The 26,493-nt window shown below is 40.3% G+C and overlaps 1 long non-coding RNA gene and 1 pseudogene across 1 annotated transcript; both read left to right on the plus strand.

Moving 5' to 3' along the window:
* On the plus strand, positions 1-4,159 carry LOC137099692 (uncharacterized). The gene is made up of 3 exons (XR_010910791.1): positions 1-2,669; positions 3,068-3,174; positions 3,907-4,159. It is a non-coding gene; the product is annotated as an uncharacterized lncRNA (long non-coding RNA).
* A 10,176-nt stretch (positions 4,160-14,335) lies between these two features.
* On the plus strand, positions 14,336-22,594 carry LOC137099671 (NLR family CARD domain-containing protein 3-like; annotated as a pseudogene).
* The last annotated feature ends 3,899 nt before the right edge of the window (positions 22,595-26,493 follow it).

A 26,493-nucleotide genomic window follows, 5' to 3' on the forward strand; every position in this document is an offset into this window, starting at 1 on the left:
TTCAGGAAGCAGACATCCTCTCTACTTTTAAGTCTAGGCTTAAAACCTTCCTCTTTAATAAAGCATATAGTTAGTTATAGTTATGCTGCCATAGGCTTAGACTGCTGGGGGACCCACCCCCCAATGCACTGAGCTCCTTTCCTCCTCTTGACCATCTCTCCTCTCCTCTCACCCCGCAATTGTCACCACTGTATGTCATTAACTCTGTGTGTTCTCTCCCGTAGTTGTCTTTGTCCTCCTCTGTCCCCCTCTCTCTGTCCCTTTCTGCAGATGTCCCCCGGCTTTGAAGCTGTGTGTCTTCCAGCGTGCAGCTACTGGTCCTACCAATCTGCCCGATGTTTTGTTGTTGCTTTTTGTTGCTCTGTTCTTTTCTCTCTCCCCTTTCCACTCACCCCAACCAGTCGAGGCAGATGGCCGTCCACCCTGAGCCTGGTTCTGCTGGAGGTTTCTTCCGTTAAAGGGAGTTTTTCCTCTCCACTGTTGCCTATGGCTTGCTCCAGGGGGAATTGTTGGGTTCTCTTTATACATCTTTATAATCTTGACTTTATTCTGTAAAGTGCCCTGAGATGACTTTGTTGTGAATTAGCGCTATATAAATAAAGTTGAATTGAATTTAATTGTCCCCACTAAGTCTGCCAGAAATCTGGGGGTCATCATCAATGACAGACTGACTTTTACTGACATGTCCTCTGTCTCTAGGGCAGCAGATTTGTCCTCTACAACATCAGAAAGATCAGACCCTACCTCTCTGAATATACAACCCCGCTCACTGTGCAGAGGCTGGTCAGATCGCGTCTCAGCTACTGAAATGTCCTCTTGACAGAGCTACCAGCAGCACAATCAAACCCCTCCAGATCCAAAACGTATCAGTATGTCTCATTTTTAATCAGCCAAAAAGGACTTTTGTACCACCTTCATCCAGGTTTTCAATCCCTCCCACCTACTACGCTCTGCCAATAAACATTTCCCCTTTAAAAAAGGAAATAAAACACTCCAATCTGTCCTTGTGACACATGAAACAAACACTTCTTGTGAGAATCCAACACACACACAGGGATCCAAAAGCATAAGTCAGCAACAGGACAGGAAGTGCAGTAGACTGGTTTATTAGTTAGGAGGTAAATCATTCAAACCAAAACGCTTGTTACAATTGGTAGGAGGTAGATAAATACAGTGGACAATATGGAACAAACAGATCTTTACACAAATAGGAGAGATACTAAGGAAAATTCACTCTAAACAAGGTCCAAACAACAAATCTAATCTACAAGTATTTCCTCCACACTCTGCTGTGTTTGACCCACTTGAGCCTCCTGGAACTGCCACACTCCCTGCACCAGTCGTGACTCTGCTGAATTCATCGTTTGGCTGGTGTGTGCTGTGAAAATCTGACACACACAGGGATCCAAAAGCAGGAATCAGCAACAGGAAGTGCAGTAAACTGTTTACTAAATACAATTAGTTGAAAACAGAATCACAGCATGTGGATAAAGGAAAGCAAACAGAAAATTCTCCCCAGGAAGTAAATGATTTAACTACAAATTTTAAAAACAAAAGCGCTCGTTGCAAAAGGTAGGAGGTAGATAAATACACTGGACCATGTTAGAACAAACAGACACGTTACTACAAACTAAACTTAAAATCCATGACTAAACGCACTACGTGGTGAACAAGGCAACAAGGCTGGTGGTCAGGGAACAATAAATGATAAATGCTCTGCACTTATAAAGTGTTGGCACTCAAATGAGGTGTGATGACCTGTGCCAGCTGAGGAACAGAAAACCAGGAGAGGTCAGAGGCAGATAGAGGTGGAACAGAGTCGTGGGGAGTTTGGAGAAAAATGATCTGGAGAAGAAACTAAACAACCTGAGTCACAGATACAATCAGTCACAGCATCTCATCAAGCAGCTCCAGGGTAAAACTTCAGGATCCAACTTCACAATGTTTCCATGTTCTCATAGTGTTTTTCTACTGTTCTAATACAAGACAGCAGTCAACAATACTCAGTTACAGAGACTCATTGTTTCTTTGCTTTTGTGTTTCTCATCATTTCATTCAGTCACCAAAGAAAAAGAGCTTTAATCCAGGATTGACAACCTGAACAAAAGCTACAATGAGCTCCAGGACAAAATGTCATGTAAGATTTTGAAATTATTACCAAATATCATTATACACGAGATTCACCTTCAAGTTACATTGAGACATGACAGGATTCATATTGTTGTAATGTTGTTTTTAAGACACGTCAATCACCAACAGTCAGTTACAGGATTAAAGTAATTTCCATGATATGACTTAAATGTGCCTTTATGTTCAGTTTTTTCATTTTGTTGAACATTTTTCTATGTGGATATTTCTGTTGCAGGTCATCACTTAAAAATCTGAGTTTTAACTTCTTTCTAAACTGAAGCTGAAAGAGAAAAACAGCAGATTAAGATCTTATTTTACACAGTGACACTACAGATCATCATCATTCTGATACTGAATGACATGAAATCTGACTTTAAAGATTTGTTGGACATTAAGGGAAGTTGTGTCCTGAAGGATGGAAGAGATTTGGATCCAGTTTTTACTTTAAATCCACTGAGAAGAAAAGTTGGTCTGAGAGCAAAAAAGACTGTAAGAACAGAGAATCAGATCTGGTGATTATCAAAAGCAAAGAGGAACAGGTGAGTGTGTATGTGTGTGTGTGTCTGTGTGTGTCTGTGTGTGTTAATGTGTGTGTGTGTGTGTGTGTCTGTGTGTGTCTGTCTGTGGATCTGTTCCTTGTGTTTGTGACCTGCTGTAATTCAGTCTGTATGGATCAGTATATGAAAACCATAAATATTTACTATATACTGAATTTACTATATGTTTAAAGTTTGTTTTCTTTTTAAAATAAGTTCTGATGAGTTGACATATTTAGTTATTTTATACGTATAGTTGGTCAAAAAGAGGAGCTGAGTGTTTTTAGCATCATGAAGGAAAAAAGTTTTCCAATTTGTTTTTCCTTAAGAATCACAAGACAAACTTACTGAAACAGAGAAAGTGAATTGTGAATCAAAAACTGATTATTGTGTCTTGTCAGGAATTTCTTACTCAGCTCAAAATGGATGTGGAGTTCTGGATTGGTCTAACGACAATACACCTATATGCAGAGGGGATATGGGTGGATGGATCAACTCCGACAAAAAAGTGAGACAATTTATTTCTATTACAGTTCAGTTGTTGTTGAGAAAACAGAACCATACGTGAAAATGTAGAACAGAAACATGTTAAAATAATTTTGTCAATGTTGAATGAATGAACAAACATCTGTATTTAAACTCTCTTCCTCCACAGTCTGTGATTAGGTTCAGTATAAATGGATCAGTTTTAGGAGCCAAGATTCAGAAATAGTTAAAACTCTTCTCTGCTCTTTAGAAAGTGAAGAACAGATGAAGGAAAAAGCTGAATATGATCATTAGTCCCAGGGATGGATTCAGAGAGCAGCTTTCCAACCACTTTTTCCTGCTGCTGTCTTTTCCTCAGAGACAAAGCTGAAAGTGATGTGAGGAAACCTGTTGACAAAGTGAAAAGTCTAACAGACAGTGACTGGGCTCAGAGAGAGAAACACTACTGAACATGTGCGGTGGCTTTAAAAAGCAGGAATCAGAGCAGGAAGACACTAAATGCTGCTGGAGTCTGAGCAGAGTCACTAACTTTGATTGGAATGAATGGAGGAGATCTCAGAGTCCTGGATCCAGGTTTCAGTTCACATCTGGGATCAGACTTATCCCCATGATCCTTGTGGTGTCAGCAAATCCCCTACATAGTTACTAAAATGACACTATTTCAAATCATTAAAATGAGATTTAACTTTATTTGAAAGTGAAAATAATCATGAATTTATCAAAATCAAAAACAATGTTGGATTTTTTTCTACAGGTTCTGGGCAACAGGAGAACCACATTCCTCCAGATATTCATATGCAGCATACTGTGATCAACAAGGAAGATGGAGAAGTGAACATTATAATCATAATAAAAACTGGATCTGTGAGAAGTAGATTTGCTGCTTCCTCTGATGACAGAGAGGTGTGTAGTGTTGGGATGAAGCTGTTTGTCAAACTCTGAAATGTTCTTCCTGATCTTCAGAGTCATCTCACATTTGTTGACTTGTTCATTCTGTGTCACATGTTCAATCCTCTTTATTCCATAGATATTGTCCCTCTGTGCTCTATGGAAGTCTGAGGACATCTGGTGGACAGATGGAGAACAGCAGGAGACAGGCAGGAAGTAAGAAAAACACGAACAGGACTTGAGAGACATTTTGTGTCAGATGACTTTGTTTTTAATCTGTGCACATTTAACTCTTCTCTTATCTGTAATAGTCTGGGCTCAAAACTCAGGCTGAAGCCACTGATCAAAAAGTAAAGTAACTAGTTAGAAAAGTGTTGGATTGCTTTGGTTTTAACCTGCACTTTTGAGTAACTGGCCTGCTGATCGGACTGTTGGCCTCCAAATAAAAAAATTGGATTGAGGCCGTTATCATCTTTAAATACTGTCTACTGGTCCTGGACTGTGCCAAGTTCCCCATTTGATGCAGGGAGGGGAAATAATGGGAAAATGTTTCTTTATAGGTTATTAATTATTACAGGTTATTAGTACCTTTGTATTTATAAAAAAATGAATCATGTTACTAACTGTTTGTCTAGTGTGTGGATATAATCTGCTTAGTTACAGTAATGTCCCTTGTGTGTCATATTGGTTTGACCATCCAGTATATATGTTTCCCCTTGTGTCACTCAGGTTAGGTCAGTTTTGTCTCTGTTTGTGGTTTGAACTTGTGTTGTTGTTTCAGTTTTTACCTCTTTTAGGGCCCAAATTTTGTTAGTCATTCAAATCATTCAAATTTACAGTTTGTTCATTTACATGTATTTGTTAAGCAGAAATAAACAGCGTAACATGTGTAAACTTCTTTCTATAACTATTATATAAAATGTGATGGTACAGAACATCTGGGACTTTCAACAAGAAATATTTATTGTGAAATAAACATTCTGTCCTTCACCAGTGGACAAACAAAGGCTTTGTGTTTTCTGAAAACGTTCTTATCACAGTTTACAGTGAGTCATTTTTCTACAGAAAAATACAATTTTATTTGATGCACTCAACTGCATTATTATACAGTGATGCAGATATATGGAATATTGCTGGAACAAATTAAGAAATGCTTTGGTGGAAAAAATGAAACTTATCCCTAAATAAGTGCCAGACGTCTACTCGTGACCAACAGTTTGTTCTGTCTAATTTGGCTCTTCTACCTGTTCAAGAGACGCTAACAGGGAGTTTGATGCCATTTTGTTGAGCAAAATGCTCCGACTGTCTCAGGTTTGAAGGGGAGATTTGCTCCAATCCTATGGACCTTAAACGTCTCAATAATATTTGCAGCTGTAACCACAGGAACATCACAACACTCAAGTCAGAGTTTTCTTTATTCTGTCATTTGTCAGTTACAGTTGTTCTAACAGGTAAACTGTTAATCTAACAAAACATTTAGAGACTGAAGAGCTGAGCTGCAGTGTTTCTGTGCTGACTCCACCTGGTGACCTTTGTTTTAGATCACACCTCTCTGTCACCTCATTTCCTACCTGAATACAGTGAATGTGAAATGACATCACACCATGTTAACTGTTGGGAACACAGCGCCATCTTGTGGTCAGTGTGGTCTGTTTCCCATCGCCTGCTGCCATTTTACCTCTAAAGGTTGTACATGGTCTCTGATCCAATGTGAGCTGGGATAGAACCTGACTGCCTTTAATCTTTTAGAAGCAAAGATCAAAGAGGAGATTTCTGGATGTAGAGAGAGAGGACATGAAGTTAGTTGGTGTGAGAGAAGAGGATGCAGAGGACAGAGTTAGATGGAGGCACATGATTCACTGTGGCGACTCCTGAAAGAGGACGGAACAAAGGGAACAGCTGAAAGGAAGAAAAAAATCACTTTTATTAGAAAGAATTTCCTCTGGAACCACTTGAAACTGACAAAAGTAGTAAGAGAATAAAGAGATGAAGAAAGAATATTTGCTTTTGAACGTTACATAATACAAGTAATGAAAAAATAGAAAACTGACAGTGTCCTTAACCTAATATTCAGAGCCGAACCAGCACTTTGTCTGGATGCAAAGTGTTCCTGTCCTCCTCATGGAGGGATTTTCAGTTGTTTACCCTTTGTTAATAAAACCCCTTTTCACATTTCAAACCTCCCTTTGGCGTCTGCTATTTTTGGGTCCTATTAAAATTAAATTTACACTTAGAAAAGTGTGAAACAGGAAACCTGTTTCTTCAAGGTACCAGTTTAGTTTGTACATGAGCACATGTCAGTCATAACAGAAGACAATGTCTCAGGATTGAGAATATTTCTGTGCATATATCAAACCCTCTCTGATAAACCATTGTTGCTGTGTTAAATGGTTTAGCCTGTGTGTCACCTTCATAAGTGTTTAAGAAGACTGGGATCCAAACTTCATATCAAGCTATGCAGCAACATTATTATGTTAAAGAATATGATTGTTATCAGTTTCCTTGAACTCTTTGTTTGTCCAGAGTGTGTATCGTATCTCAGCCATCTCACTGTAGAAAGGTGATGAATCTCTGCTCCTAGAAGATGAGAGACTGCGTAAGGAACCAAAAGAGTTAGATCAGCCTAACCAGCACTTTGTCTGGATGTCATGACAGCTTTCTCTGCACTGTCACAGCTTGCAGGTATCAGGGTAATGCAGCATCTACAGGGTCCAGCTGAAAAGTAAGCAATAGGTTGTTATCTGCCAACATGGTCCTGTAACAAAACACATGTCATACAGCCAAGTCCCTGTTTAACAAACTTAACATGGGGACTGGGTAACACCAATGTGGAGTCTGCTGATGGTGCTCAAATTATTTTATCATAAGCTGAGACTTATTTTCTATGGAATAATAAAGACAAATGTTTAAATTTGAAGCTTTTCTGTCCTGATAATTTTGAATCCATTGTTTTCAGTTTGAAGTCAGACTGAAGAAACTCATCATTTGTTTCTTGGTTAGAGGTGAGAATGGATTGTTTGGTTATCAGCTGTGATCACATGACCTAAATAAGTTACTTTAAGTAAATTATAATGTAAACAGACTGATTTTATGTCTGTTTTCTGCTAAATGTTTGAGTAGGTTCCACCTTATCTAACATGGAGGCTTTCTCAGACAGGCTGCACATCATAAAATCATCAATGTTCTGCAGCAGAGCTGATCCTGCTGCTTAATACAATGTCTCAAATTTCAGCTGATGGAAACATCTAGACTTCCCAAAGAGTCAACTAAAAAGCCAATTGTCATCCAGATACTCATCATTATTTTATTATAATCATCAAACAAGTAATGTTTGTGCATAAGAATGAGAGAAATGCATTTTCCAGATCAGCAACCAAGAAATTAGTGGAATGTGATGGTATATGTGACACTTCCAGAGCTCTCAGGTGGATTTGTGTGTTTACTGCTTACAATCCTGTACAAATCTCCCTTGTGTGGGTTGGTAATTATCACTTAAATGTTCAACAAGAACTGGTGTAATTCCATCACTTCATTTTGTAAATCTTAATTAAAATAAACTTTACATGATATAACATGGTTGACATTCAAAGACTTTGTTTCACATTAACATCTGTGCAGATTTAGGCCCATTATATTGTCATAAATGCAAAGCTGTTGTGAGTCACTGTGACTCTTAAGTCAGCTGTTGAATGGCTGTTATAATTTGCACTTAGCAACAATATTTCAGGATATTTTACAGCATCTGAATCCTTTTGCTTCAACATATTAAAAATGCAACATTAAGTTAGTTAACATGAAGTCAGTTAACTATTGATCATACACTATATGAAAACAAACAGGAACCAAATGTTTAAACCTCTTCTTTCTGCTCGCACCTCTATCACTATGTGTTGTGCCTCACAATGATTCAGGCAAACAATGCAAGAGACACTGTGCGTCCAGCATGCAGGACAGAAATGAAAGACTGTAAGCACATGTCACACTGACTGAGTTTATACTATTTAAGTGAACCCAGAGAGAGACGGAACCGAGCAACAGAGGTACTGGATGAAGCAGGGCGGCCGGAGGTTCTATAGAGGGGGAGGAACAGTGAGCAAGACAAGGACAGTTCTGTGAGTTCAGGAAAAAGACCAGAGGTCACTGACACGATCTGGTGACTATATGAACTGCTGTCATCAAAGTGAGTGACTGAGTGCAGGTGTAGGTGCTGCTGCAGTTCCAAGTGCACTAAAAAGATAAAGACACACACACACACACACACACACACACACACAGATGAGGAGGGGGGAAAGGAGGGGAGAGGAAGATGGAGGAGCAGGTGCTGTGACAGCACAGGCAAACACTGAAAATACCACAGCTGATCCAACCACAAGATGCTTCCAATCACACACAGAAGAACACTTTGATAAAAGAGCTTAACTTTTCCCACTTATCTTATTCTGATTTAGCTAATGAAATATATATATATATATATATATTCTACATCAGAAGTAACACAACAATTCCCAAGTTTAATCATTAAATCACCTCCTAATAATTTAACAGGGCACAATTCTGACAACATGAATTAATGTTTGAAAGACACTGACTGAGTCAAATGCTGTTTTTGTGGTTTTCCAGAAACACCTACACTATACACATAGTTACCACTCGACCTAGTTGTTCCACTGTCGACCACAAATGTCACCTCTTGATCACTTTCAATGTGTATTCAGGAAATTTCCCTCAGCATCTAAACCTCAGATGGTTTAAATTTAGCTTCCACATATTGGACACTTTGCTCAATTAATTCTGTATCTATTTCAGCATGTGTGAGCTTTGTCAAGCAGTTTTCATTATCAGTGTTTGTCTGAGCAGTTAGAGACAAATCAGTGTGTGTCAGTGTGTGTTACCTCCTTCTCCTTTATACTGAACAACAGCAACTGTCCTTGGGACACAAACTTCCTACTCAGTTTGCCACTGGTGATGACTTCTTGGGAAAGTCTCTGGGTCTCTGTCCTCCTCAATGGCTATAAGGACACAGCTCTTACCCAGAGGGACAGTCCTTTGCCCAGTATCCCCCTTTTGTCCACATGTGTGGCAATTATCTGCAGATATTGGATGTCAGCCACCTCCACCTCCTCGTCCTCTGCCTCTACATCATCCACAATATCCCTCAGTTCTTAGGGCTTAGTCCTAATGTGGACACTTCTTGCCACACTTCCATTAAACCAATGCCAAAACTCTCAATTCTACTTTTGGACCTGTCCTGTTCACACGAACAGTGACTCTTCTCTGTGAACTGCTCTGCCCTGTAATAACCTGAGAATGTCTTGAGAATGACAAAGAAGAAAAAAAAGAGAGACAAAGAATTAATTTCCCCTAATAAATGTCCTTGAGTTTCTCTGGTCAGTCAGCACCATCTAGTGGACAGGTAGGAGAACTCCAACCTCTGACACTGGGCTTCTGTAACAGGTTCCACTGGTTTGACAATGTTTTTTTTAGACTTGGACTCGAAGTTATGAGGATGTGACAGCGTCCTCAGATCAAATGCTCACAGACACCAGGACTGAGGAGGGACAATGAGCAGCTTCTTCTCTACACATGAAGGTGGAAAGTGTCTGGAAGTGGACCTGAAGTGAGTTCAGCAGGTGAGAATCCTACCAGAGAAATGTGTAAATGTGTGATGAACAGGATCACTGGGATCACATTGTGTTGTATCACTGTTTGACTGGACAGTAGAAATGTTTCTGGATGATGATGCTCTGTTTCCTAAGATCTGTTGAACATTTTGATTCTTCAGAGTTTCTCTCTGAGTTAAAGGAGAGTGGATTGAGAAGGATTTACAGGTTTTACTGTCAGTGGTTCTCAGCTAGAACCAACAGCAGTTTGATTGTAATCTGAGTGTCAGAACTGGTCGGACAGCTTGGATCAAACTGGCTGAGCTGCATTTTATACAAAACACAACCATCTTCCAACACTGAGACATACTTGGTTTGACTGAAAGCTCTTTAGCACAGTCCATGTGTGGACTGTCCCAGAGGCTGAAATGTTATGGGGAGGAGGGGAAAAGACTGTCCACATCCAACATTACTGAGGGTTTTTCATTCATGGAGCTGATTCCTGGTCAGTATCATCAAATCATGTGTCACCAGACTAACTTTTTTTCTAGGAATCACATTAATATTTCATCAATGAGACAATATTGTGACAATAAAAGTCCTTCAGCCTTCTGTTATAATCAGGCTTTTAATGTGAAAACAGTGCTGAGTGTGTTATTGGCTGTAGGTCTACATGGATCAGGAGAACAGCACAGATGAAATCAGTGACAATAATCAGTCTGTTAACTACTAGGTTCTAAGTTTCAGCACTAGAGGGAGACATTTACAAGAGGACGTGCTGATGGGGGTTGAAGGTTTTGTCCTTGTGAGGAAAAGCACACAGAGCTCAGTTAGATCTACGTTTTCCTGAGGGGATCAGAGGATGGATTAGAGGCAGATGTGTCTGTTTTAACAAGAAGATCTTTAAGATTAAAGACCAGGTTTTATTTGGATCTGTGTCAGTGGCTGCATGTGGTCTCAACTGAATATTTTTTCATTAAATAGACACATTCAAATATTTAAACCTTGACCACTGATAACAGACTGTGAGGTTCCAGAAGTCAGAAATAGAAAACACTGTTTTATCTGTTTATTAGCCTTTAGTCCTCATCAGGTGACAGCTGAGGAAATGAGCAGGTTCCAGCTTCAGTGTGAGGACAGAGGGGACGGAGTCCCTCCCTCTAAAACCACTCTGTGTGGGGGACATGAGAGCCAGACCAAAGACCAGAAGTGAGATGAGGATCTCTAACTGTCCATGACTAATCAGTGGTTGGCTCTTTGTTAAACAAGACGGTTAGTAGTTCATGATTAGTTCTTCTAAGCTGTTATTGAGGAGCTGAGATATGACAGTGAGTGGGAATAATGATGGTGGACTGATTTGACATGGACAAAAGTCATTTAAGCAACTAATATGAGACAGCGTCTTTCATCAGATTCCATGTTGATGAACAGGAGAACGTTCCTCATCCACTGTCTTCTTACTGACTTTCTATCTGCTTCTAACATTTCAGCTGCTGACAGTCTGCTCACAATTCATCTGCTTTCAGCTTCAAACTACTTTTCATTTGTCTCTTGTTGGTTTAGATCAGGATGAAGAGGCAGAGACCAGACTCTGCTGAACCCAGCTGGGTCTCTATGAAGAGTGATGGGTCTATGCGTGGCCTAATTAACTTTAAAGATGGATACACTGCTGATCAAAGGTAAGAAATATAAACTGAAATTTGTATTTATTTGACTCTGGAGAGAATAATAATAATTACTTTACTCCAGAACTTTACTGAACTTCCTGCTTTGATAACTGCTGATCACTGTCACTATCAACTCCCCAGCTGTTGGTGGTAGTTTACACATAACCCTGACAGGACAATGTGCACGTGTGTTTGTCAGTGAACTAAAGGCTTATACATTATGCAGTACCTTCTTTATGTTTAGAGGTGGAGTGACGGGATACATGCATTTTATGAAACGTGCTTCGACACGTCACATGTTGGGCTACACACAGATTCTGTTCCTGGGACAATAAAGAAATGACCTCACAGATTTAGTTGTTAAAGGTGAACTGTGTTCTGAAATCACCGGGTATGAATTCTTCAAGACACCACTGAGATTAGTGAATAAGAAAATAAACTAAGCAGTTTCTTCTCTCTGAGTCTGAGTGAGGACGAAGCTCAGCCAAGTGTCCCTGTCTGCAGCAGAGAGGGACACAGCTCAGGTAAAGTCAAAATTACTCCTTAACTCGACTGGACAATATCAGTGCTCGTTTAAATCTCAGCGTAAAAACGCTCCGTAAATTAACAATCTATAACTTAAAGCTGGAAGTCATCAAAAGCTGGATGTGCTGCACTTCATGCACTAACTGTTCAACCTAATGTGCCACAGGTTCTGGTGGACACTGAGACAGTCACAGTCCCAAAGCAGACAGGACCCTGTAGCTGTCAGCAGCAGACAGAGGAGGACAGGGATCAGTGATAGGGACTGATTTCATGTTCATTCTTCTATTCTGTTACAGTAACTGAACTGTTTACTGAGGAAATGGAGATGCACCACATTCCTTTAACTTGAATGGAACAAACTCCTGCTTTACGTCCAACTCTTGGCCTGTTTTTGGGGAATAATGTCCTGCAGTGCATACTTTGAATTATTCTATTGACATATAAATGATTGATCAATTAAAATTTTTATTTTTAGTTAATTAATTGTTATGTTATATATTAATTGAGTATTTCAATCCCAGGTTCCTTCTGGTTACATGTCAAAGTGTCTTTGGACAAGACACTGAATCCCCAAGTTGTCCTTGATGTGTGCTCCTTACTTATTTTTATTGGGGTCTACTGTGCTCTGCCAATGAACAGCGTCTGCTGGTCCCATCACTGCACAAAAGATCCCAAGCAGTCGCTTTGGATAAAAGCATCTAACAAATGACTAATTGTATTTTCCCATAAGGGAAGCTCCAACTTTTTCTCACTGTCCCTAACAGCAGTTCTTCACTCAGGGCGTGCAGAGTTTCCCCCTCCCCCATGTTGTGCAAACTATCAGTGGTTCTTACACTGCTACAGTTGCTGTAATGTTCCTTTAGGGCCCTAAATCTTTATGAAGATCATAAAATTGCATGTTCTAGTGACCTCAATATCATCCAAAACAACCAAAACCAATGTGTGTAAAATGTTGATATGTCTTATAGTTTAAACAGCTGAAACAGCCTGGGGTCAAATTGACCCCAATGACCCCCTTCATTAAATATGAAGCAAAAAAAGCGATGTCAATCTTATATTTAGACACATAAAACAAATTGACCCCAAAGGTAATAGGGGGATTAAAGTATTTCTCTGCTTCTAGCTGAAGAACTCCTCCAGATGACATCACCTGGAGAAATTCTTCATTATTAGATATTCAGATGATGTTATCTCGAGAAGCTCTGGAGAAGCAGTTCGACCATGATTACAAATCCCATAGCTTGAGCTACAAGGTAACATAATCTGCTCCTCCAAGTGATGTCATCTGGAGACATTTTTCAGCTCCAAGTACAGAGATACTGTGATATAGTGAAGTCAATGGAAGCTTAATGGCATTTATGTGCATGTACTAACCAAACTAGAACCAAAAGAATCCAGTTCAAAATCAGTGAAGTCGCCTAATTACACTAATTGTAGTTTCCCTTAAATGACGACTTCAATTTTCTCTTGTTTGTTTGGAACAGGATGAAGAAGCAGAGACAAGACTCTGCTGAACCCAGCTGTGGTGGCCGAATTAACTTTAAAGATGCTCCTGGTCAAAGGTAAGAAGTTTAAACTAAAAAAGTTTCTCTGTGATTACTAAACTGAAACTACCACCAATAGTAGAGCAAATATCCACTTCACCAGAAGAGCAAAACTTTAAAAACATTAAAAACAAACAGACTCAATCACCAAACTCAAGAAAAATGACAGAAACTCAGCTACCTCTGAAACCAACAAACAAATTTCAAACAGTACTTGTTGAGTATATCTCCAAGTACGTGCATTCCAGGCGGTAAACATTGCGACTCTACAGTGCAGACAGATAAGAGTTAGAGGCAGGTTACACATGAAAAGACGGTAGAAAGAAAAAGACAGCGATATACGTAGAAAACAAAGGGAGAGAAAGGGAAATGTATATCACACTAAATAGACATAGTCAAAGACATTATGACCTTCTGGACCTTTGCTTCAAGACATTTTCTCTAACTGGACCTCTTTAAAGTTTAGTTGAATATCCCTGGTTTAGGGTGTAAATATGCATTACTGATTTTAAACTCCTATCTGACTCCTTATGTTAAAATATTTTCCTTTGTACTAACTAGAAGCAAAAGAAGCCAGTTCAAAATCAGTGAAGTCGTCCTTTAAAGTTTCTCTTTTCTCCCCAGAGTTCAGAAGCAGAGCTCAGAGGTTCACAGTGATCAGTTTGCCCAGCAGCATCAACCAGACCTGGACTCCATATTTATGGTCTGTACATGTCCAATCACACTTTGACTATGAACTACATAAAACCCAGACTGAATGTTCAACAACCATTCAGGTCCTAACAGAGTCCATGCTGCTGTGTTCAGACCAGCAGGTCTTCAGACTCACAGATGTATCACATGTTGTCTTCTACCAGTTTAAATGAAATGTTCACTTCTCATTCTGTTCCAGCTGCTGGAGGACAACATTGTCACTTTTGTGAAGAACCAGCTGAAGGAGATCCAGAGGGTCCTGAGACCAGATTACCCAGAATGCTCAGAGAGTCATTTGTGAAGATCACAGTGAACTTCCTGAGGAGAATGAAGCAGGAGGAGCTGGCTGACTGTCTGCAGAGCAGTAAGAGGATTTGAACAGATTTAACATGATGGAAAGAGGAAATGGAAACAGCAGGAGAGAGGTTTCCATTTCCAAACTCTGCTGTAAATATGCTGCACACATCTGTATCAGATCAGAGGCTGTTTGTCCTCCACTGATGATAAAACTGATGGAGGAAGAAAAACTCTACAGACACTTAAAAGTTTAGATTCTCTGATTTTCTGAAGGATCCACTCACTGATTTCATTCCTTCTTTGTTGATTCAGGATTTCCTGCTGCAGTGTGTGGACGTAAACTCAAGTCTGACCTGAAGAAGAAGTTCCAGTGTGTGTTTGAGGGGATCGCTAAAGCAGGAAACCCAACCCTTCTGAATCAGATCTACACAGAGCTCTACATCACAGAGGGAGGGACTGGAGAGGTCAATGATGAACATGAGGTCAGACAGATTGAAACAGCATCCAGGAAACCAGACAGACCAGAAACAACCATCAGACAAGAAGACATCTTTAAAGCCTCACCTGGAAGAGATGAACCAATCAGAAGAGTGATGACAAAGGGAGTGGCTGGCATTGGGAAAACAGTCTTAACACAGAAGTTCACTCTGGACTGGGCTGAAGACAAAGCCAACCAGGACATACAGTTCACATTTCCATTGACTCTTAGAGAGCTGAATGTGCTGAAAGAGAAAAAGTTCAGCTTGGTGGAACTTGTTCATCACTTCTTTCCTGAAACCAAAGAAGCAGGAATCAGCAGGTTTGAAGAGTTCCAGGTTGTGTTCATCTTTGACGGTCTGGATGAGTGTCGACTTCCTCTGGACTTCCACAACAATGAGATCCTGACTGATGTTACAGAGTCCACCTCAGTGGATGTGCTGCTGACAAACCTCATCAGGGGGAACCTGCTTCCCTCTGCTCGCCTCTGGATAACCACACGACCTGCAGCAGCCAATCAGATCCCTCCTGAGTGTGTTGACATGGTGACAGAGGTCAGAGGGTTCACTGACCCACAGAAGGAGGAGTACTTCAGGAAGAGATTCAGAGATGAGGAGCAGGCCACCAGAATCATCTCCCACATCAAGACATCACGAAGCCTCCACATCATGTGCCACATCCCAGTCTTCTGCTGGATCACTGCTACAGTTCTGGAGGATGTGTTGAAAACCAGAGAGGGAGGAGAGCTGCCCAAGACCCTGACTGAGATGTACATCCACTTCCTGGTGGTTCAGTCCAAACTGAAGAACATCAAGTATGATGGAGGAGCTGGGACAGATCAACACTGGAATAAAAAGAGCAGGAAGATGATTGAGTCTCTGGGAAAACTGGCTTTTGAGCAGCTGCAGAAAGGAAACCTGATCTTCTATGAATCAGACCTGACAGAGTGTGGCATCGATATCAGAGCAGCCTCAGTGTACTCAGGAGTGTTCACACAGATCTTTAAAGAGGAGAGAGGACTGTACCAGGACAAGGTGTTCTGCTTCGTCCATCTGAGTGTTCAGGAGTTTCTGGCTGCTCTTCATGTCCATCTGACATTCATCAAGTCTGGAGTCAATCTGTTGTCAGAACATCAATCAACATCTCTTTTGTCTAAACTGTTTAGTCCTGATCTAAAACTTCTGTATCAGAGTGCTGTGGACAAGGCCTTACAGAGTCCAAATGGACACCTGGACTTGTTCCTCCGCTTCTTCCTTGGACTTTCTCTGCAGACCAATCAGAATCTCCTACGAGGCCTGCTGACCCAGACAGGAAGTGGACCACAGACCAATCAGGAAACAGTCCAGTACATCAAGGAGAAGATCAGTGAGAATCTGTCTGCAGAGAAAAGCATCAACCTGTTCCACTGTCTGAATGAACTGAATGATGGTTCTCTAGTGGAGGAGATCCAACAGTCCCTGAGATCAGGAAGTCTCTCCACAGATGAATTGTCTCCTGCTCAGTGGTCAGCTCTGGTCTTCATCTTACTGTCATCAGAAAAAGATCTGGACGTGTTTGACCTGAAGAAATACTCTGCTTCAGAGGAGGCTCTTCTGAGGCTGCTGCCAGTGATCAAAGCCTCCAACAAAGCTCTGTATGTGCACATAGACTATTTCAGATGAAGTGGATTGTTGTTGGCATGACGGAAACTAATGTTTGTAACTGGTTTCTTTGGTTTTACTGGATTATTTTTAGACTGAGTGGCTGTAACCTCTCAGAGAGAAGCTGTGAAGCTCTTTCCTCAGTTCTCAGCTCCCAGTCCTCTAGTCTGAGAGAACTGGACCTGAGTAACAATGACCTGCAGGATTCAGGAGTGAAATGTTGTCTGCTGGACTGAAGCAACATCACTGCAGACTGGAAACTCTCAGGTCAGGATTCAGATTTTTGTAAACATTCTGTAAACAATCATTTGACAAGCTATCATGATGAAGAGGTTTGCTGACTCAGCAGATTGTCAGCTGGGTAATGTTTTTGTTCTAACCACAGAAAAGTTGCTCAACTATAATAGTTGGACTCCAACATGTTTGGTCTGAAGAGAAAAATCCCCACAACCAATAAAATATCAATAATTGAAGTGGACACAGATGAACTAATGGAGAGCGTTTACTTCGGACTAACTACAAGGCTCCAATGTCATTGTATTATTGCTAGAAATGAAAGGAACAAATGATGGACATTAGTTACTATAACACACATGAGATTCTGCGGATCATAAGCAGGAAAATATGTTTTCACTTGTGTAGCAAACTCCTCTGACCTCTCCAGTATCCTTGCAAAGGCAAAGAGCAGGTCCACAACCTGACTTGGTTCCATGACCCACCTTAATTCTAGTTTCTACAGTTGGCTGTTTAGTTGGTAAAAAAGGTGGAGCATGAATTTGAATGATGACATTTTATAGCCTAGATTTAGTTTATGGTTATGTCTCCAGCAAATGAATAAAGTCAATGTGTGTGTGTGTGTGTGTGTGTGTGTGTCTGTTTAGTCTGTCAGGCTGTCTGATCACAGAGGAAGGCTGTGCTTCTCTGGCCTCAGCTCTGAGCTCCAACCCCTCCCATCTGAGAGAGCTGGACCTGAGCTACAATCATCCAGGAGACTCAGGAGTGAAGCTGCTGTCTGCTGGACTGGAGGATCCACACTGGAGACTGGACACTCTCAGGTATGGACAGATAGACAGACAACAGCAGCTCTCACACTGTTTCTCTGTGTCTCTGACTAACTGAGGAACTCTGGTTCATGTTTAATGGTGGAGATGAGTGAAGGTGGATGAAGCTGATTCTGACTTTGTCTCTTCCTCCAGGGTCGATCATGGTGGACCACAGAGACTAAAACCTGGTGTGAGGAGATGTGAGTGTGTTTTAAGTTTGATTCCTGAAAACACAGCTGCACATGTTCCACTAGATTTGAAGCTTTTCTTGACTGAAGAACAAAGATGAATTTCTCCAGAGTTTCATTCAGGATTTAGCTTCTGTTTTTTGTCAGTGTGGCTGGAAAGATGTTAGAATTCAATCAATCAATTTAATCCACAAACACAACAAAGTGAACACAGTGATCCAACAAAACTAAGAAATACATTTTATTAACAGTGGAGCCAACAGAAAGTGAACTTTGTTTCTTCTGGGTGTTTTGACTGTCACTGTGTCTTTATACAATAGTTTTGTTACCTTCAGGTGCTGCTCGGTAACTAGTACTTCACAGGTTTGACCAATGGAGGTGGTGTTCAAGGACCCCTCACTTTCTTCTCAGTGTGTTTAATAAATCAGAGCTAAGGTGGCTTGTAGCAGAGTATGTGGTGGAGAGCATGCGGACAGAATCCTCATTAGCCACATTCAGACCAAGTTGATTCAGTCAAAGACTGAAGAGGTGAGTTTTTAGCTGCAGTTCATTTGGTCTATTAGGGAAGGAGGTTTAACTTCAGACACATGAATGTTTGGGTCGTCTGTGTGAGAGCACTGGCGCTGACCTGTCATGAAGAGCATTAGAAATATGTGATTTGTAGGTGATATATCAATGTTTTACTAAATGAGGTTTTGTACTTTGACTGAATCTTAGGGCCGATGTTTTGTGAAAGTAACAGAAAAGTAACTTCAAAGTAATAATATTGTCTTAGGAGGTAATATTGTAAGTTAATGAACAGTTGGAACTAACGTGTAATATGACTTTTGAGCAGTAAGTGTCTGTGACAGAGGACTTATTGTTGCCCTGGAACAGTACAAGAATACAGGTGAGCCCTCAAATGAAAGTGGTCTATTCAAAAGTGCCTAAAGTTCATCAGAACAGGTTTGTGTTTAGGCTGAGGTGAAGGAATTCATCCAGCTATTCACTACCTTCATCCCAATGTTTCCCCTGCTGCCTCTTCACCAGCACCTGCATAGGCCTGAAGCTACAGATAGTAATGGAGCCAGTGGTTAATGGGAGCTTCCTCCTTATAGTAACAGTTGTTGTGGTTGCTGGAAATGATTGAAGTTGGAAATACAGCTTTACTGCTTAGGACACATTCATTTCAGGGACATTTACAATTAGTCATTCAGACACTTTTATCCAAAGTGACTTACAAGTGAGGTACAATTATGCAAAAATCAAAGTCAAGGAGAAAACATTAAAGCAAAGTTCTGTCAGAAAAGTGTTTATGTTTCATGAGATGCAAAAAAGACTGTTCCAAAGAATATAGAATCTTACAGCTGTCATGGAAATGGGAAAGTTGGTTTCAGGCCTAATAGTCCACTTAGTGGCGTAATTTGACAAGTACAATGTAGTACCTTGGTACTTAAACCATAGTAAATATACAGGAATTTGGCCTCTTTCACAAAAAAGAAAAATAAAACCTCAACAATTGTTGAAATTGTCAGTTGATAAATCAATACTATTGACAACACTAATACAGACACCAGGAAAAAGTTGGCAACAGCTTTAAAACACATTGAAACACCTGTGTTTAAAGATGAAGCTTCACTAAACACCAGGAGGAGAAAAATAGACTTCAAGTGGAAAAAAACACAGGTGTTCCACAGTTGACTTGTGTCTTATGTGTGTATGATGTGGATTTCATTGATCCATTTCATAAAATGCTCAAGTGGATTGTTGTTCTAACTGGATTGTTGAATTTCACTTGAAATGGAGTCAAACATTCTTCACAGTTGAAGATGAAATGGAAGTTGGAATGATTTACTTTCAGTCATTGTCAGTAAAGTTGCTGATAAATCAACAGATGATAAACTGCAGCTGTTTGTGTCTTGTTCTCTCCATCAGATGCCTGTGAACTGGAACTGGACCCAAACACAGTAAACAGAAACCTACAACTGTCTGACAACAACAGGAAGGTGACATATGTGGAGGAGGGTCAGTCATATCCTGATCATCCAGACAGATTTGACTTCTGGCCTCAGCTGCTGTGTAGAAATGTTCTGACTGGTCGCTGTTACTGGGAGGTCGAGTGGAGAGGAAGAGTTTATATATCAGTGAGTTACAGAGGAATCAATAGGAAAGGAGACAGTAATGACTGTTTGTTTGGATGGAACGATCAGTCCTGGAGTCTGAGCTGCTCTGATATTGTTGGCTACTATGTCTGGAACAATAAGATAAAAACACCCATCTCCTCGTCCTCTGTCTCTCACAGAGTAGCAGTGTATGTGGACTGTCCTGCTGGCTCTCTGTCCTTCTACAGTGTCTCCTCTGACAAACTGATCCACCTCCACACCTTCAACACCACATTCACTGAACCTCTGTATCCTGGGTTCAGGATCAGTCCTGGTTCCTCATTGTCTCTGTGCATTGTGTAGATGTGAGAGTGTCTCCTGTGGACAGAAACTCTGCTGACTGAAGATCAGCTGCTGAAATCAAAGTTCCCTCTGTTCACCATCACACACACTCTGCACCATTGATACTTGGACTTAAGAGAAACATTTGGATGGTTCTTTCATTACTGCCAATCATTTAGGTTGGTGTCAGGTTTGTGTTGATGATGAAGAAAATGTGTTCACTCTTGCACCAAGTCATCCATACTGTCCACCCTGAGTGTTTGTGTTTTCCTAATTACTTCAGCACTAACAGCAAAGAAAGAGAAAATGAATGGGCAGGATGCACAGACTGTGATCCTGCCTCCGGTAGAAGTAGGTGAATAATGACCACTCTGATGTGGACGCTCGACTTGTGTGGTTAGTGTGGAGCAGAGTTGTGTTGTTGCTCCTAACTCCATGAATATATGATGTGGGACATCACAGCCTTTGACCTGCTTCAAACAGGAAAGAAGCATTTGGTCAGAAAGATTGTACATATTTAGGACATGTGGTATATTTTGTCATGTTAAGTTCTGTCTACAATTCTTCCAAGATCTAGTAACACTTATCTAAAGAAGTGGGAAAACGTCTATTACATTTTGGTGACGAGGATGGGATGGACATTCTGCTGATCATTACCTGAGTCCAAACTGAAGGGTACTGCCGACCCAGGAAAAGTTCTGCTCCGACAAACGGAGGCCTGGATGCATTTTGTCAGAAAGCAGCTGCCAAGGGTTCAAAGATGAAACATGGAGATGAGTTGACTTGAGAGAAACAGGACAATATTCTGACTCCGCATGTACAATGTCATGCAGTTGTTCCACCAGGGGGCGCTGCAGGCTGAAGCATCTCAAAAACTGTAAATGTCAGAGACACTTGATTCACCTACATCATGATGTACTGCTTCACAGACAACATGGTAGCCACCACACCACCAACTGGACATTTAACACACAAAATTTACACAGTTGGCACAATTTAAACGTAATGTTTTAATTTCCTCTCTTCATTCAGACCATGTTTGGTTTGAGGTTTAGGACCTTAGAACCTCTGACAGTACATCCAAAATCAGAGTACAGGCCATATCAGAAGCAATATCCTTTAAAGCAGGAAGCCATCGATGGCATAAGGCCTGTGTTCAATTCTCTGCTAAAAGCAGGTGTAATAATTCCATGTAGCAATTCCCCAGTGCACACTCCCATATTCCCTGTTAAACAAATAAGAGACCAAGGTCAAACAACTGAGTGATGCTTTGTGCAAAATTTGCAGGCGGTGAACGCAGCCGTTCACCTCCGGGCACCAGAAGTAAGTAATCCCCAAACCATTTTGTCTCTGGTACCACCAAATTCAACTTACTTTTCAGTAATAGATCTGGCCAATGCCTTCTTCTCTGTCCCTGTACACAAGGACAGCCAGTACTGGTTTGCTTTTTCATTTGAAGGGAAGGTTTATACTTGGACCCGTTGTCCTCAGGGCTATTCTGAGAGTCCAGGTCACTTTCTTCAAGCTCTCAACAAAACCTCCAAGATCTTCATTTGCCGGCCGGCTCAGCGATCTTACAGTACGTAGATGATCTGCTGATTTGTAGTCCAACTGAAGACGCATGCAAAATTCAGTGCACCTTTTAAAACATCTTGCAGATAATCGCCATGAAAAAGTTTTACAAAAATGCAATTTGTGCAGCAAAAAGTGACATATCTGGGCCATGTGATCACCCCAGAGGGCAAAACACTGTCACCAAAACAAATTCTTGCAATTCAAAAAAAACAGATGATGAGTTTCCTTGGCATGACATCATTCTGCAGACAGTGGATCCCAAATTACTCTCTGCACAAATCTTCCCTGTCTGCTATGGTGCATGGTAAACTACTTTCTTAAGGCAGCACTTACTGTAGCTCCCACTCTGGCTCTGCCTAATCCTCACATGCCTTTTACTCAGTTTGTTGATCAAAAAGACAGTTACATGACCTCTGTGTTAAGCCAATCTTACGGGTATAAACTGCGGCCTGTTGCTTATTTCTCATCAAAGCTGGATCCAGTAGCAGCAGGTCTGAGAGCTGTTGCAATCCCATGGATGATTCATGAATCTTGGCACAATGCACAAATCACCCAGCAGCTCCCTAACAAATCCAGGCTGACAAGAAAGTGTGGCTGCAACAGCACGTTTACTTGATCCATATTCTTCGACACTGTCTCCGTCATGGATGATGGACAACCTGTGGATGCAGTACATCAACTACACTGAGGACCACATTCACGTACTCATGTCTTGTCTACCAGGAATACAAAACCAAATTATCAGTGGTAGGACTTCCTGAGGATCCAGATTGTACAATGAAAATGTTAGACAGTTCTTCACCTGAATCCTTTCACATCTCCAACTGGTACCTTCATATCATGAAACTGAAATAGTATTGAGTATTGAATTAAATTGATTTGGGTATAATTTGGAAACATAATGATGAAATGTTTTGAAAATCTTTGTGAATTAACATTTCTGATGAACTGTCCCTACTGTTGCTCAGCCTTAATGAATCCTGATCATGTAATTATCATAAAAAAAATAAAAGGGGGGGGGGGAAATTTCAAAATCTCTGTAACACTGTTTCACCTTTTACACTTTTCTGGCAGACCCAGTATCAAACCTGCTTACACCAGTGCTTCCAATCTGACTTTTTTTTTGGGGGGGGGGGCTCATCCTATGACATCCCAATGAAAAACATTAAACTGCAGTAGAACCAATATTTTCCCCAAATGTTTAGTGTGAAAGCTGTTACACATTTCAGCCTTTAGATGGCAGCATTACCTTTTTATTCCCATACTATGAGGCAAAAATAACTCCAAGGTTCCTTGCAGTAGTACTGGAGGCCAGACTTATGCCATCTAGAGTAACAATATAGTTGGACCTCATGTCTCTGAGATTTTTGGGCCCAAATACTATGACTTCAGTTTTGTCTGAGTTTAGAAGCAAAACATTGTTGGACATCCAGGCCTTTATGTCTTGTAGGCTTGTAGCTTTTTTGACTGATTATTTTCATCTGGTTCCATAGATAAATATAGCTGGGTATCATCAGCATAGCAGTGGAAATTTATGGAGTGTTTTCTAATAATGTTGCCTAAAGGAGACATATATAAAGTAAAAAGTATTGGTCCTAACACAGAGCCTTGTGGAACTCCATAGCTAACCTTTGTGTGCATGGAGGATTCATCATTAACATGAACAAATTGAAATCTATCAGACAGATAAGATTTAAACCAACCTAGTGCAGTTCCTGTAATTCCAATTTCATGTTCCAGTCTCTGTAATAAAATGTTATGATCAATGGTATCAAATGCAGCACTAAGATCTAACAGAACAAGTATAGAGATGAGTCCATTATCTGAGGCCATGAGAAGATCGTTGGTGACTTTTACCAGTGCTGTTTCTGGACTATGATGAACTATAAATCCTGACTGAAAGTCTTCATATAAATTATTCCTATGAAGGTGATCACATAATTGTTTTGCAACTACTTTTTCAATTATTTTACAAATAAAGGGGAAATTAGATATTGGTCTGTAATTGGCTAAAACACCTGGGTCAAGACAGGGTTTTTTAAGTAATGGTTTAATTACAGCTACCTTATAGGCCTGTGGTACATAGCCTGTTTCTAAAGATAGATTGATGATATCTAATATGAACGTATCTATTAAGGGTAAAGCTTCCTTGAGCAGCTTAGTTGGAATAGGGTCTAGCAGACAGGTTGTTGGTTTAGATGAGGTAATAATTGAAGTTAGCTCAGAGAGATCCATGGGTAAAAAGCAGTCTAACAGGGATTGGGGCCTTATCAATGACTCTAGCACTGCTGTACATGAAGATCTTTCCATTGTATTAACATATGGTGAAGCAAATGATGAAGAAATAATTTCTTTAAATTTGTTGACAGCTTTTTCACTTAAGCATCTGCTATAGTGGAATTTTTCCCTAACTGCTATATAGTCTGTTATTGTAAATTCAAATGTTATTAAAAAATGGTCAGACAGAAGAGAGTTGTGAGGAAATATGGTTAAATTATCCGCTTCAATTCCATACGTAAGGACAAGGTCTAACGTGTGACTGAAACAGTGAGTGGGTTTATTTACATTTTGGGAAAAACCAATTGAATCTAATAATGAATTAAACGCAGTGCTCAGACAGTTACTGTCAGCATCTACATGAATGTTAAAGTCACCCACTATAATGACTTTATCTGTACTAAGCACTAAATCAGATAGAAAATCAGAAAATTCAATCAAAAACTCTGAATAAGGGACTGGAGGACGGTACACGATAACAAATAATAGTGGTTTTTGAGTTTTCCAGTTTGGGTGTGAAAGGCTAAGAGTAAGGCTTTCAAATGAGTTATAGCTATGTTTAGGTCTAGGAATTATTGATAAGCTAGAATGGAAGATTGCTGCAACTCCTCCACCTCAGCCTGTGCTTCTAGGAACATGATAATTAATATGACTCATTTAAACTGACATATTCTTCCTGCTGCAACCAAGTTTCAGTGAGACAAAATAAATCAAATTGATGATCGTTTATTAAGTCATTTACTAACAGAGATTTAGAAGAGAGAGATCTGATATTTAATAATCCACATTTAATAGTTTTGGGGTTTTGTTCTGTAAGAGGAGTAGTCTTAACTTTTATTAGGTTATTATGATTAACTCCTCTTGTTGTCATATTTACTTTATGTAATTTAGGTCGGGGAACAGACACAGTCTCTATAGGTATGTGGGAGTTGTGGGGGGGTGACGGTTGTAAGGACACTGCAGAGAGGCGTGTAGGACTGGATCTCTGCATCCTAGGCTCAACTCTGGGAACTGCTGGGGGACAGCTTACGGGGGGCTACGCTAGGTCGGCCCGCACCAGCTACCGGGGCCTTAGTAACTGAGTTGTTTTCCATGGTGCGGAGCCGCGCTTCCAATTCCGTGAGCTTCTCCTCCAAAGCTGCAAAAACCTTACACTTATTACATAAACCATTATCACTAAAGGAGGCAGAGGAAAAACTGAACATGAGCAAGTGAGAGAAGGAGAAACAGAGGGAGACAGAGAAGCCATTGCTAACGGATAACTGCTAAGCTAACGAAGCTAAAATAGGTCAAATGTGGAATTAGTTCATGTTAGCTGGTTATGTTTTACAAGAGCAGGTGCTTGTGTAATAAAAGCGTATGTTACGTCTCAAGTATTAATTCTTGTGTGAAGAAATCACTTATTTAAGTAAAAATAACAGCTACAATTAATCAGTGAACAGTCCTTCGGTAGAAATCCAAGAGTGTGCAGAAACAGGAAGTGACGCAATACGCTTACCGTACCAGGAAAAGAGAAAACTTACCAGTTAGTTTCTTTAGCTTCTTGTTTCTCATTAACTCTAGAGTGTAGTTCTGTTCTCAGCATGTTTCTCTGTTTTGCTGATTAAACTCATCATTTTCATTCACTTGTTGACTTTTGCCTATTAACTTGTCTTACAGTTTGTGCAGCAACTTATTCTACATCTGAAGAAGGAAATTGGTACAGGTGGATCTGAGAGGGGAGTCAAGTGATTGCAGCGAGGTCTGAGGACATCTGGTGGACAGATGGAGAATGGCAGGAGAAAGACAAAATAAACAGTTGTGTGTCGTCTACATCTGAAGAAAGAAATTCAAAATGCTGAGTGTCTCCACATTCTGAAGGTGAATTCTGTCTCCTAGTGAAGAGGTCAACATTCAAAAAGGGTCAAACCACTGATCAAGACTCTGCAGCTCAGGATGATGAACCTGAAGTCCTAATAAACTGCTGCAGTCACAGGAAACTCTGTCTTCCACTGAAAACCTTTAGAGAGTTTTAGTTTGGAAAAAATACTTTTTTGTGAGACATAAATACATTTTAATCAAACTTTCTGTTGTTAATTTGTACCATGTACAGACAAAAATAAGCTTAAAAACATTACACAAAGCAATGTTACAAAATGCTTTCACCTGAATAAACTGTTGTTTTTACAGATTTAAATGAGGATGTTTTATGATTACAATCTGTTTATATTAATAGATTGTTCTTCTTTATCAGGATCAAAAACCAGAACAGGTTAAAGAACATGAATCCACAGCACAAACAGAAACACAATGAGATGTATTCAACCAAATGATTGTGGAAACCAGGCTGGTTTCTATGCAGAGGAGCTGATGAGGGAAGTGGGAACATGTGTGTAGGAAGGAGGGGACACAGGTGGAGCTGGGAGGAGAGTCAGGTGACTGAAGGGATGGAAGTCTGAGGACATCTGGTGGACAGATGTCAGATTACTTTGTTTTAACTTGTACATATACAACATAAACAATAT

This window comes from Channa argus, chromosome 1 (assembly GCF_033026475.1).
Source record: "Channa argus isolate prfri chromosome 1, Channa argus male v1.0, whole genome shotgun sequence".
In the NCBI taxonomy this organism is placed as follows: Eukaryota; Metazoa; Chordata; class Actinopteri; order Anabantiformes; family Channidae; genus Channa; species Channa argus.